The sequence below is a fragment of the Protopterus annectens genome, chromosome 5.part0 (genome assembly GCF_019279795.1).
Source record: "Protopterus annectens isolate FY-2018-M chromosome 5.part0, PAN1.0, whole genome shotgun sequence".
NCBI classification, from domain to species: domain Eukaryota; kingdom Metazoa; phylum Chordata; order Ceratodontiformes; family Protopteridae; genus Protopterus; species Protopterus annectens.
In genome coordinates, this window is record NC_056735.1 from 939,639,988 (window position 1) to 939,654,043 (window position 14,056).

Sequence of the window (14,056 nt, forward strand, 5' to 3'; positions counted from 1 at the left end):
AAGTCATGTCTGACCCAGCTCTGTTAGAAAGGCTACATCTAAAGAAATCCCAATCCCTCTGCACCACACACTCCAGAGACCTCAACCTCATTACCACAATCAACAGAACGTGCAGGCGGGACAGGTTCATAACCCAGAGACTGCCCATGCTATGGAATAGACTTCCCATACATGTCAAACAGAGTACCTCACTGGCCCTCTTTAAGAGAAATCTTGATGAGTGGATGAGAAATAGAAAATTCACCCGGGGATCACTCCAGTGGCTATACTTGACAGAAGCACTGGGAACTAAGGATGGGTGGCACAATGCGAGGGTAATCCTATGGGCTAGGCTTGTAAAGGCTCCAAGGCCATTAGCCTAGTACACACCTATGAACCTATGTTGAAGCTAATGACGGTAGAGTTTGCTAACCATTATTTATCATATAAAAGTCTACACCAGACCAGGTTGCAAACATTCAGTATTTGAATGTAAGACTTATTCCATCCATGTCATAATCCATTTAACTAGCATCCATACTGTAGTTTAATTATGGTGCATCTCTGCCGACCCTTTTGGTTTGTAATTCATGCACTATTTTGATGGTATTAAAATAAAAGCTGAGCAATACAAAAGTATGCAACAAAGGTGAAGGTTTAACTATTAAAGCAATTTTGTAAACAGGCTGTCATCTTATAATAGTATATTCAAGGCATCTGCCATTCACAAAGGAAACTTATACCCTTCATCCCTGCTAATGAAGCATCAATTTTGGTGCTCTGCATGGGGCCATTATATAGAGCGTGGAGTCTGAATGTCCTCCCCGCGGTCGAGTGACGTTTAAGGACATGCAGGTAGGTGCGTGCATGAATGGGTGTTCCTTCTTTGAAGGCTGGGCATTGGGCTGGCACCTCGGCACCGTAAAAATCCACTGTCAATCATTAGCAGACCAGAGTTCTGCTGTGGCAACCCCTAACCGGGAAAAGCCGAAAGACATTAGTATTACAAGTGTTCTGATGAATTGTCCACTTCTGAAAATGGGAAGCTTGATAAGATAAAGCATGCACTGGTTACATCAACTAATGAATAAATAACATTTACACTTGTGTCTTTCATAGTTATGCCACAAAACTTGAAAAACACCCTCAGAGTCCCAGGGCAGTACTTCTGATGCACAGACACTGGCACTGACACTAAATTATATAATCTTTCAAAAACACTGATCAGAATTTTTACTTGTAGTATAAATGTAGTTTGCTTTATTGCCTTAATTATTAAATGCAGATTAACACAAATAGATGATTACTACTTGTGGCAGCATTCTAAACATAAAATTAGGTACTCATAAATATTTTCTTGTTACTCTAGTTATTTAAACCTTGGAAGGCTGTCGGGTAGTAGTTTTAAATTATTTGCTGTTGAAGGGCTGCTTCCTGTAGTCTAGAGTTTCATTTGTTCATCTTCCAACTGCCTGCTGTGTGACACTGAGCAAGTCATTTAACTAGGCAGTGGCCTGGGGCAATTGGGCAGTTAGACTAGGTTTCTAATGGTTTCCTGGATTGCATGCCTAGTAACTACCTATGAAAATCATCTCAGGCATCCTCACTAGAAAAGATAAACAGAGATGAACGATATTACTGCATAAAATATTCATTCTTGTGACAAAGATAATTAAGTCATGCAGTACTCAGCATTTTATAACCATAGATTGGTGATGCCAGTTCTATTTCTTTATCTTTGGCTCACACTTTTAACTAAAGTGTTTCCTGCTGGGTACATCATTTAATCTTGGAAAATTACAATTTCTATTTCTAAAGAAGTATTTGAAAGAATATTGCTCTGTATTTAACGTACACAAGTTGAGAGCTTTGCAAAACAAGTTCTGTCATCTCATGAAACAAATGCCACACTGTTGTCTTTAGATTATTTGAAGAAGGAACTAAAGGAATAAAATCTTTCTTTAATTCTTTTCTTTTTTTATGCTGTCATAATAAAGCATACAAAGGGGTTTGTTGCAAATAAAAACGAGGACACAATCTATGCTCATATTGGCTGCATACTTCAATGGCATTTCATAATAGCATCAAGTCAACACTGCCTGTGTTAGTGCTTCAGGATCATCTTCATGCATTTCTGTACATATTGTGATTTGCTTAACTGCTTTATGTTTAAGTGACTGACTAGGTCTAAAAAGTGAAACTACTAGCTTATGTTCCCTTGGCTATCAATTAATTATGATCATAAATATGTGTTTTCACCCTTGCAATTGGAATATGCCATGCAAATACATTTCTGCCTTACTTTTAATTAATCTGCATTTTGCTGTGTTCTGTTATACCAGCAAATGTATAATACTACTGCATCATTGCCATGAACACAAGCTGTAGGCTCAGTGTATATCTATATCCATATTTATTTAGCTATCTGTGTGTGTGTGTGTGTGTGTGTGTGTGTGTGTGTGTGTGTGTGTGTGTGTGTGTGTGTGTGTGTGCGCGCATGCGTATCATCATCATTCCCCTTTTTCCCCATTTTCCCATTTTTTTTGCTACATGGGTTGGGGAATCGTGTTAACAGTTGCCATCTCTCTTGATTCAGTGCCACACTTCTGCCCTCTTCAACATTCATGCCTGACTGTCGCAAATCTTCTTTTACACAATCCATCCACCTCTTTGCTGGATGTCCTTGTTTCCTCTTACCTTCTTCCTGCCTGTCCCAAATCTTCACCAAATTGTGTTCTGCTTTTCTGCACATGTGTCCAAACCACCGTAATCTGTTCTCTTTGATCTTTTCTGCAATTTGAGCTACTTTGGCTTCTGCTTTTATGTCCTCTTTTCTTTGTCTGTCCCACAGAGTGCATCCTACCACCCTTCTCAGGCACTTCACCTCCATCACCTCTAGCTTATTCATCTGCTCTGCCTTTACTGCCCAGGTTTCTGTACCATACAGTAGTACTGGTCATACCACTGTCTTGTGCACCTTACTTTTCAGCTTCTTTGAAAATTCAAAGCTTTTGAATGGAGATTTCGATACAGTGAGGATAGTGAAATGTATCCTTTTCCTCACTGTAGTGCGATTTTGGAGTTGGTATATATAATTTGCAGGGGATGTGAGGGATGCATGGGGGGTTGTCCCTACTGCAAAAATGTAAAAAAGGTAGATTTTTGTGTTTTTTTTTTTTTGATGTTCAAGTTTTCAGAAACTCGATCATATGATCTATATATATATATATATATATATATATATATATATATATATATATATATATATATATGGGTCTACTTCACTTCACCAAAATCCCATTTCACTAACATTTATTCCCAGAGAGACCAAATCATTAAAGTTGAAATTACTGAAAATTAATTTCACTGAATCTCATTTCACTGAATTGTAAGCTATAGACTTTATGTGGCAGTGTGTAGAGTACTGTGAGGCAAGTAAAGGGTATATATGCCTTTATCCCCACTGTAGTGTGACTTGGAGTTAGTATATGTAGTTAGGGGGGTGTGGGGAGCACTGTCCCCCATGTTGGGTGTGTGGGGGGCATAGCTCTCCACTTAGTTTGGTTTTATATTGTCTAGCTTCTGTTAAGAGGATAAATAAGTAGTTTTTAAGTTGTGGAAAGAGGTAGGATTTAGTTTTGTGAGTTTGTCTATGGTTTCCCATTTATTCTTGTGAAATGTAACATTGTAAGCTGTCAGTGAATGAGATTTACTGAAATGAAGTTTTCAGTGTGGTGAACTTTAGGTGATCCAGAATATATACTAAAAGTGAACAAGCCATATTAATGTCTAAGTCCTTAATGTCAAAAAAAAAAGCAATTTGATACGTAAATACACATGGACTGAGAAGCAACCTCAAAGCATGCAGTTGAAAAATAGTGTTTTTGCATCCGGGGGCATGACTTATTCCCCAGTCCTAGGAATGTAGTGATCATGCACACTTGTTGAACATCAGTTTAGTCAACCAAATTGACCAAACTATGTCGACTAAACCGATGTTGAACTATACTTATATTCAACTGTAATACTAGATCCTAATATATATCTCTATCTGTGTGTGTGTGTGTGTGTGTGTGTGTGTGTGTGTGTGTGTGTGTGTGTGTGTGTGTGTGTGTGTGTGTGTGTGTCTGTGTGCATGTGCATGTGTGTGTATGTAACTTTTGTGGAATATAATGATTTCCTTTTCTTCTTTCTTGTATACTAATTTTTGTATCTAACATGACAGTTAAAATTTGTTTTGCTTTTATTATATTGTATTGCACTGTATGACATCTTATAAGATTTGTTAAACATTGATCTCTTCTGCCCAGGCCTCCACTGAAAAAGGTCCTGTCATGGCCCAGTCGGAATTCTCGGTAAACAAATGCTAATAAATAAATAAATGTATCAGCGCACAGCATGAGAACTGGAATTCATATGCAGAGTTGCCCAAATTAGCAGACAAAAACATAATGCAAACCTTATTAAATAAAGAACTGCTAAGGCCTGCAACAAGTTAGTGTCAGCTGAAAGGAACTAAGCAACAGTATACTAAGTCAGACATAGCTCTGTCAGAAAAACAATAAGTTAACAGTAAATAAAATCAGACTAAAACAAACACGTAAGGTGAGTGGGCGACAGGAGACGATTCTCATTTTGTTTTTAATTTTTTACTGCTTCTAATAATAAATATTATTTTAAGTATATATATTTATATATTTTGTACTTTTTTGTTTCTTTTCACAATTCAGAACAATTAAATGGGAACAAAGAAGATAACCGAAATGTTCGAAAAACAAATATTGCCACTGCTTGACGCTAAGTGTATACTTTACGCCGTTCTCAAATCCCAGTGAGTGAATGTTTCTGAGCTACACTTGGCACATATGAAAGTATGAATAAAAAGAGAAGCTGTGATGTGCTCACTGTGTAGCATGAACAGAGTGATTAAAATCTTCAGGAAACCAGGATTTATAATCATGGTCCCCAGGCACTGAAAGCAGCAAAGGTTTTGGAAAGCTAATGAATAAATGATTTCCTTTGCCTGGAATGGCAGTCTAATCAAGAACAAAAACATATATGTGTTTAGTATGTGAAGCAGGGCAGGGCTTACGCACACTACCCTTCAGGAAATGATTACTTATATCTTTTAATTATGTACACTTAAGGAATGCAGTTTTATTTCCCAGGGGGCCCATTAGCTAGTTATTTCTTGCAAGTGGTCAATAGCTTTTGTCCTTGAAAGGATACTACTTGAAAGATGTCACCATTTAGGAATTCTCATTAAGAGCCATCAAGATTGTGATCAGAATAAAGTAGTTTTTTTAAACACTTTTGGCTACATGAAAATAATAATACACAGTTATCATCTGAATCTTTTGTCTAGGGTGCAGGTATGCAACTTTGTACACCTAATTATACAAATACAAGGGTGCCTGTTGTCAGGGGGAGGACAATTGTTGCATTCCTTAGAATGCTGGAATTGTGAATATGATCGAATATATACTAAGTCTGAGTCTTTGGCATCTCTTAGTATTCCCCATGCAATAACTTAAAAGAGAGACAGTGTATACACTTGGCAGCGGTGGGCGTGCAGCACCTCAAAGGTGGTTATAGGACAGCTTCACCTCCTACAAAAGATTTTATCTAATTACAGTGAATTTCAGAATTTGCTATTTTGGGGGTGTTATACTTTATTTTTTGTTGTATTCAGGATTGCATTTATGCTTTATAAAAATGAGATAAAGAGTCAGTTAGTAGGTGAGGAAAACTTTTTCTTCCCAAAATAAGAACAGATAGCAGCATGTGGGCCCTATACAGGTTCATAGGTTCATAGGTAGGTACTAGGCTATCGGCCCTGGGGCCTATACAAGCCCAGCCAAAAAGTACCCTGGCTTTTGCCACCGAAGAAAATTATTTTCCTGTGCCACTGTTGAGCAGAGCCACAGACGTGATCCCCGGGGTGAATTTCCTATTTCCCATCCAATCATCAAGATTTTTCTTGAAGAGTGCCAATGAGGAGATTTGTTTGATATAGATAGGTAGTTTATTCTAGAGTATGGGAAGTCTCTAGGACAGGAATCTATCCCTCCAGCATGTTCTGTTTATTGTGGTGGCAAGGTTTAGGTCCCTAAAGCATGTAGCTCGAAGGGATTGGGATTTCTTTAAGTGGAGCATGTCCAACAGCTCTGGGTTTAACATAGCTTTGTACATTAGGCAGAGATCACCTCTGAGTAGGCGATATGCAACGGAGTAAAGCTGGAGTTTTTTGAGACGGTCTGCGTAGGGCATCTGTTTAGGCTGGTAATCCTCTTTGTGAGGTATTTCTGTGGCCTTTCCAGTTGTTGTAGATGTCTTTTGAGGTACATACCAAAAGGGGCATTGTACTCTATAAAGGGTCTAATGAGTGATGAGTAGAGGGGAACAATGACATCTTTTTTTCTGGATGAGAAACCTTTTGTGATGAGGTGTGCCACGCAGAAGGATTTCCTGACTACTGTGGCAATGTGCTTATCAAAGGAGAGACTACTGTCCACTTGTGTCCCAATGTCTCTTATCACGCTTTCGGTGTTAAGTATACTACCGCCTATGTTGTAGTTCATGGGTACAGAGTTTTTACCAAAGGAGATGACAATGCTCTGTTTTGGCATTGAGCTTGAGGCCATGGCTTTGACACCAGGCATCTGTCTCAGTGAGACCCTTTTGTAGGATGTCCACATCGTTAGGCATTTCGATTATGGCTCCTAGTTTGCAGTCATCTGCAAACTTCATTAGCCAAAAACCTTCTGTGTTAGCCTGTACTTCAGAGAAGTAGATACCAAACAGGAGAGGACCCAGGACTGAACCCTGTGGTACTCCACTTGTCACTGGTCTGAAGTCGTATTTGGAGTCTGCTACTTTCACAGTGTGGGTTCTCTCAGTGAGCCAGTTGGCAACCCATCTTGTGACATAGGGATTTATACTTAGTTTAGTGAGTTTATCTATAATTCCAGAGTGGGGGATGGTGTTGAAGCCTTGGCAAGATCTAGATAGGCTGTGTGAACCACCTTACCCTTGTCTACGGCTTTGGTGACTGCTTCAAAGAAGTCTATCAGGTTTAGGAGACATGATCTGCCTTTTACAAACCCGAACTAGGTGGGGTCCAGAGTTTGGAGATTACCAGTGTCTTTGTTTATAAGTTCCATGATGATACGTTCCATGGCCTTGCAGACCAGGCTCGTCAAGCTAATGGGGTGGTAGTTCCCGGGGTCCGTGGTGGCTCCCCCCTTGTGGAGTGGGATAACTATCGCTGTGCACCATTCAGCAGGCACAAAGCCTGAGGTGAGGCTATGATTGAACATGGTACTTAGGTGGGGTGCCAGTTTATTCTGCAGTTCGTGTAGAACGCAGCCTGGGATGTTGTCTGGTCCGATGGATGCTGTGTTCTTGGTTTTGGAGAGTGTGGTTTTTACCTGTGCAGCCGTGATTACAGGAACTTTGCATTCTTCCGGTATAGAGATGGGCTCTTTAGGGGGTGAGAGGGGGGTAAAGTTAGCACTGAACCTATCTGCCAGGATGTTGGCAATATCTGCTGGGTCTGTATATTTAGTGCCATTGTTCTGTAACTCAGAACAGATCTGAGTGTTACCATTGAGATTCTTGATATAGATATATAATGCTTTGTTGCTGTCTTCAGAATCAATGGCAATTTTGTTTTCGTAACTAGCTTTGGAGGATTTTATCAGGGATCACAACTTCTTACTGAGGCTGACCAGGGAGCTCCTCCACTCATGGGATTTTACTCTCTTTTTCAACAGTTTCTTCATTCTGTTGCACAGCTGGTTTATGGCAGGGGACCACCAGATTGGCTTCCTTTTTTTGGAGGATAGCATCTTGGTTCTGTTTGGGATAGCACGATCCATGCACTCATGTAAGTGCTTATAAAGTGCAATTGTGTAGGATTCAGTAGTCGTAACTCTATTGTCCATCTGCATGGGTGTCATGAAGTTCACCACTTCTGTCTTAAGAAGCATGAAGTTGGCTTTGGAGAAAAATATTTTTACCATGGTTTCCTTAATGGGGGGTGGGGGCAGGATGTGGATATCTAGGGTAATTAGCTTATGGTTGGATCGGACCAATGAGGCGTTGACTTCAGGTGTGGAACACCGGTCACTCATGTTGGTAATGACTAGATCAAGGATATTGTTGCCCCTGGTGGGGCTGTGGATAAGTTGATCCAGGGCATTGGAGTTTATGAATTCCAGAAAACGTTGAGCGAAGGAGTTGGTACATGAGTAGTTTTCCCAGTTAATGGTGGGGTAGTTGAAATCACCCATTATTAGGGTGTTAGGGTGTTTGCTTGAACCCTAATATTTTCTAGTACATCAAGAAAAGAGGAGTGGGAATCCTGGGGCATGGTTGGTGATCTGTATCAAGCTACAATTTGGATTGCAGTTTTGCCCAGAGTTAGTTGCACTTGGATAACCTGGGCTACATTATGCTGAGCAACTAGCCTGGAGGTGTGGATATCCTTAATGAATATGGACACACCTCTGCCTTTGGTGTTCCAGTCCAAGTTACATGGCCAAAAAGTGTGGTATGAGTTATAGCCTGGTAGTGCAGGGGTGTATTCTGGAGACTTGAACCAGGTCTCAGTCACTGCACAGATATCAATGTTCTCCATTTTAAGGAGTGCCTCGAGTGAGTGCATTTTGAGATATAGACTTCTAGCATTGAGTAGCATCACCCTCAGTTTTTGCTTGCCTGTTCCTGTTATGGTGGTGAATTTGTCATTTGAACCTTGCCTAAAAAAGGCACTATAGGGGCGGCAAGAACCTTAGCCAGTATCCGGAATCCCAGGGGTGACAGGTGCAGGCCATCTCTGGCAAAGGATCGTGGTCTGTCGACCATGTCATCCCAGGCAGGCAAATACTGAATCCCTTTTGAATGGCACCAGAAGCTTAGCCAATTGTTGAAGTCAATCATTTTGTCCTTGTACTATGTCATCATTCTGGGTGATGGCAGAATGCTACTCAGGGCTAGGGTCATACCTGCCTGGGCTACAAGATCAGAGAGCTCTTCCATGTCTCTTTTCATGTAGTCCAGGGAGGAATGTCTCAGGTCATTCACACCAACATGGACAATGACAAAGTCATATTTGTACTTGTTGTGGAGTGACCTTAGTGCGTGGGTTATGTGGTGGATCCTGGCACTCAACAGGCAGCTGACAGTAACCTTCTCCTTGTTTAGCCTGGTGAGTGGGACATCAGTGTGCCTGACTATAGAGTCACCTATGACTAGTGTGTTGGATACGTTGTTTTGCCTTATTGGCTGTGGTTGAGTGGCACACTGAGTCTGCAGGCTATGTGTCATTTGGGTTGTGTTGGGGTGGGTGGAGGTTGTTTGCATTTCTGCTTTGGAGGTCTCTGTTGCTTGAGCAGATTATTATTGAGAGCCTCCGTGAATGTGTTTGTGTTTCTATGTGTGGATTTTGGTGGTATAGATTTAGTGACACTATGTGATGAGTGTGGTGTGGTGCAAGTGTTTACCTTCTCCTCTTGACTGTCAAGTTCAGTCTTCATTGTAGAGAGCTTTACCTCCAATTATGGCTAGATTAGTGCATCTCTCACAGGTTGTAGTGTTGGGTGGTAGGAGGAGATGGTTTCTGTGTACATGAGGCAATTTCTACATTGCCCCAAGATGCCCAGATTCATCAGATAGACAGGAGAGAACACTGGGAGCTGACCCTTGGACATGCCCGAATAAAAAACTATTTTCCTCTAGATAAGTGAGGAAAGTGAGTACAAGAGCTGTTTTTCTCTAAGCAAGTGAGGAAAGTAAGTACCAAAACTGTTTTCCTCTAGGTAATGAGGAGGGCTGAGTGCTGTAGTAATTAGTAGGTTATTTAGTGCTTACAAGTTCTGAACAAGTGCTGATCATGAATAAGCAAATTCAAGTGCTAAATCTGAGAATCTTTATCTGGACTAAACTAGTTACAGGAAAGGGAGGAAACAAGTGCAAATGCGGGCTTTTTAATCAGAAAGTTGAGAGAGATGGAAAAACTGCCCAAACGGCCAATAACTACAATTTCTGGGTCAGAGCCACTCCTTATGTGGTAGATAGGTTACCTAGTGCTTACCACTCCCGATAAGCTAGATGGCTTCCCTCCAATGCAGAAAGCTTGGGTGGGGGGCTCAGAAGCTTACATACAGTCCTGTATATAGCAAATCTGAATCTGGACTACACTAGTTACAGAAAAGGTATTATATATATATATATATATATAGATATATATATATATATATATATAGATATATATATATATATACAGAAAAGTAGCTAAAACAGCAGTCAAAACAATTCAAATGCAGTGTAAGCTAGCACACTTGAGTATGTAGCAATGTTAGACCAAACAGTTTAAAAAATGCAATTAAATTAAAAATGACTAAAAACAAGTGCAGAAGGAGTCTATTAGGTAGAATGAGGTAAAGAGATGGGACTGGGGGGAGTGTCCAAGGAATATGAACATTCCTTTAGAGAACTGCACTGTGACAAATTATCAGACAGTACAAGAAATGTGACATGCTCAGTGAGAAATGTCTTCTTTTCTAAACATATTTGATATATATAAATTTACACTAAAATGCCTCCCTGCAAACAGAATTCCAGATAAGCGTATAAGCAGCCTATCAAAGATATATACTAAGGTTCTCAAGCTCTCATCAACCAAAACCTCAGTAAATACAATCCCATCTCTGGAACCAGGCCTCCATAACCAGATGCAGAAATGTAGTCCAAAGCCTATACACAAAGCTTCTTTTATACAAATAAAGGTAAAAATCTGAATGATTCTGTTAAATAAAATTAAGAAATCAATACACAGGAGGTTCAGGTTCAAAAGTTTACTAGTGTACACCAGGAGGCAAAAAACGTAGAAGTACAGAATTTTGTCTAACATGAAAAAGGAAGTATACAAGTTTTATAGTCTTTGCATTCAAGTTGTGCCCACCTTACTGAAGTGGTATGTCACAGGGCATCTACATCACTTTAGCTTACAGTCCTCTATTCATTAAATATTGTTGATGCTGTATATTTTAAAAAAAGTTTTCCTCTGGTAACAATACGGCCTTGCTATCCACCTGGTCAGACATAATGTCTTTCTGTAAAGTTACTTCTTCAAGGTTTCACATCAGTTCGAATACAATAGCAGATTCAGTCTTTTAATACACTTCTTTGTTCTCAGTAACACTTTCCCAACAGCTGCATGTTATCTTAGTAACACATACACAAGGCCAAATCATCCCAGCAGGAAAGAGCAGAAGATTTCATGATTTCACATATTTAATTTCCTGACCCAGCAGATAATCACTTGTGAGAAGCATAAACATTAAGACTTGCTAAGCTAGCAACTGCCAGGGTCAGAGGTCAACTTGCTACAAGCCACACTGCAGTTTCGGAACTATTTTGCAATTTCACATGAATTCATCCTTTTTGTTATATCATTAATAGAATAAAATGCATTACATGCTACTTTGCTTTTAAACTAGTATTTCACATATATTCAAATGCATATTTTTCTAACATTTTCCCCCCTATTAATTCTTTTTATTCTATTTTGAAGTATGCATAATGTTATTTCGTCTCCTAACCTCTTCCATTAAGGATTTTCAGCTAGGTGAGTCATTTTGATCTATACTTCAGAAAAAGTTTTCATCTGAGATTAATTTTTCAATCTCAATATCTTGGTACAAAGTTTCTGTAACAGATACATCAATAAAATCTTTGATTAACCATTTCATGCAGGGAATTCCACAACAAACACATGCTCCTATTAGGAGTATACCCACACAAATAGCAATCAGAATATTCATTAGGATGGAACCCCACCCCCCCAAATAGATTCTGGAAAAAGTCCGTCAGTGGGTTTGGGCCTGGTTCAGTCATGGCTGATACTTGCTGAATTACCTCTAGGTGATTGTTAATTTCATGCCTATTGTCCGGTATGTATGCACAGCATTCTTCTTTGATAAGCGTGCATGTACCACCTCTCGCCACTAGGGTGAAGTCAAGAGCCATTTGATTTTGTAGCACAACAGTTCTCATTGCATTCAGTTCATCAGTCACCAGTTCTAGGGCAGAGAAAGTCGCATTACTCATTACTTCGAGAAGTTTCGACAGTTTCCTCAACTCCCAGATTGATTTGACTGCTCCATATGCTGGGAATATCCCTGCACAAGATATAACACTGTCACTCAAGTCCATATGAGTCAATTTGCTTTTGTCCTTTACGTTATTATGGTCTTTCCAGCCAGCTTCAATCCGTCCTACTGGATTTACAGGTTTCTCGACTGGATCTTCAGGTTTTCGGGCTACTTCTCTCACGTTTCGTATCTTACCCAAAGGTAATTCTGCAGTATGTCTTATAACTGGAACCAGATAACCCAAAAAACAACTGCTGGACCAATTCTCAGGTAGCCATTTATATGCCTTTTTCCCACAAATAAAATAACAATTTTCTACTTTAGTACTAATACGCATTAACCCTGCATGAAACATTTTCTGGTCTATAACTGACAATTGTTTAAATAAAACAGGATTCTTGCGAATTTCATTCATGGTTGTTTTCAGTGAGTTTAAATATGAGTCATAATTAGTATTGCAAAGAGTATTGCCATTACTAGTCTTAATATAACACCGATAAGATATTGTTATATTACAATTGCTCCAGCCCACCTGGAGAGTGTCATTTTTATAGAAACATACAATTCCCTTTTGTGTGACAGGTAAAAATAAAGCTATTTTGTCCTGTAATCTCACAGTACATGTATCGAAAAGTAAATTCTCCCAAGTCTCATTTATTCCCAGAGGGACAGCGGACATTATCAGTCCTCCATATGCTGTTGGTATAGCAGTACAGACCCAGCAATTTGAAATGTTCATAGTCTCTGCATATACACGCTTCATGGCTAGGTATGTGTTAAAATTTGGATGCCAGTCTATGGATGTTTCGTCACGCCTTCCCACTTTCACTTGTGTGGTTGAGTGTAGGATAAACCACAACAAGAGGAAAATTGTCACAATTATAGTCAATAAATGTATACTCAACAAAATGATTATGCAACATCTCTGGGGTTGATCTATATTTCTATTCGCTTTGTTCTTGGCCATTTCGCCCTTGTATATCAGTCACAAGGTTTTTATCAAGTTGAAAATTCTTTACCGGTTTGCAGTGTGTCAAATGGACCCAGGATGTCTTCTCAGCCACTCTGACTGCAGTAGGCATCGCCAACAGTACCTGGTACAGTCCTTCCCACTTTGGACTCACCCAATTCTTCCTCTTCGTCACTTTCAGCCACACCCACGTTCCTGGGACCAAAACTGCTTCCACCGGTCTGGTCTGTTCCTTATCTGAAAAAGAGTTAAACTGCAAAACAGATTTATTTGTTAACAGTTTCTTCATATAACTAGCTAATGAACTGTCAGCCTCTTGCTCTGCAGGCATGAGATCTTTCCACTGAGGCACATAATATGCCCTCCCAAAAAACATTTCAAAGGGAGTCAAACCCTTTACATTTGGAACCGTTCTCATACTCAGCAGTGCTAAAGGCAAACAGTATACCCAATTCTTCTGAGTTTCGCTAACTAACTTTCTGAGTTTATTTTTAAGGGTTCCATTGTACCTTTCCACCAGTCCTGCTGACTGTGGGTGGTAGGCACAATGGTTCTTCAAGGAGATTCCAAAAAATCTTCCAAGTTTCTGGATTGTCTGATTGACAAAATGTGTGCCATTGTCACTATAAATCCTTTCCGGTATGCCAAATATAGGGATTACTTCTTTTATCAGGGCTTTTGCCACTGTTGCTGCATCTGGATTTTTGGTTGGAAAAGCTTCTACCCATTTAGAAAACATATCTACAATGACTAAACAATATTTTTTCCCTTCACACTTATTCAATTCTATGAAATCCATACAAATAGTATGGAACGGATACGTTGGTATAGGAAAGCTTCCTTGCTTGGATTTAAATGCCCCTTGTGCATGATGCTTGTTACAAGTATGACAAGCTGCACAATTTTGTTTGTGTAGTTTGTGAATCCGTATGTTTGGAATATTCAGCTT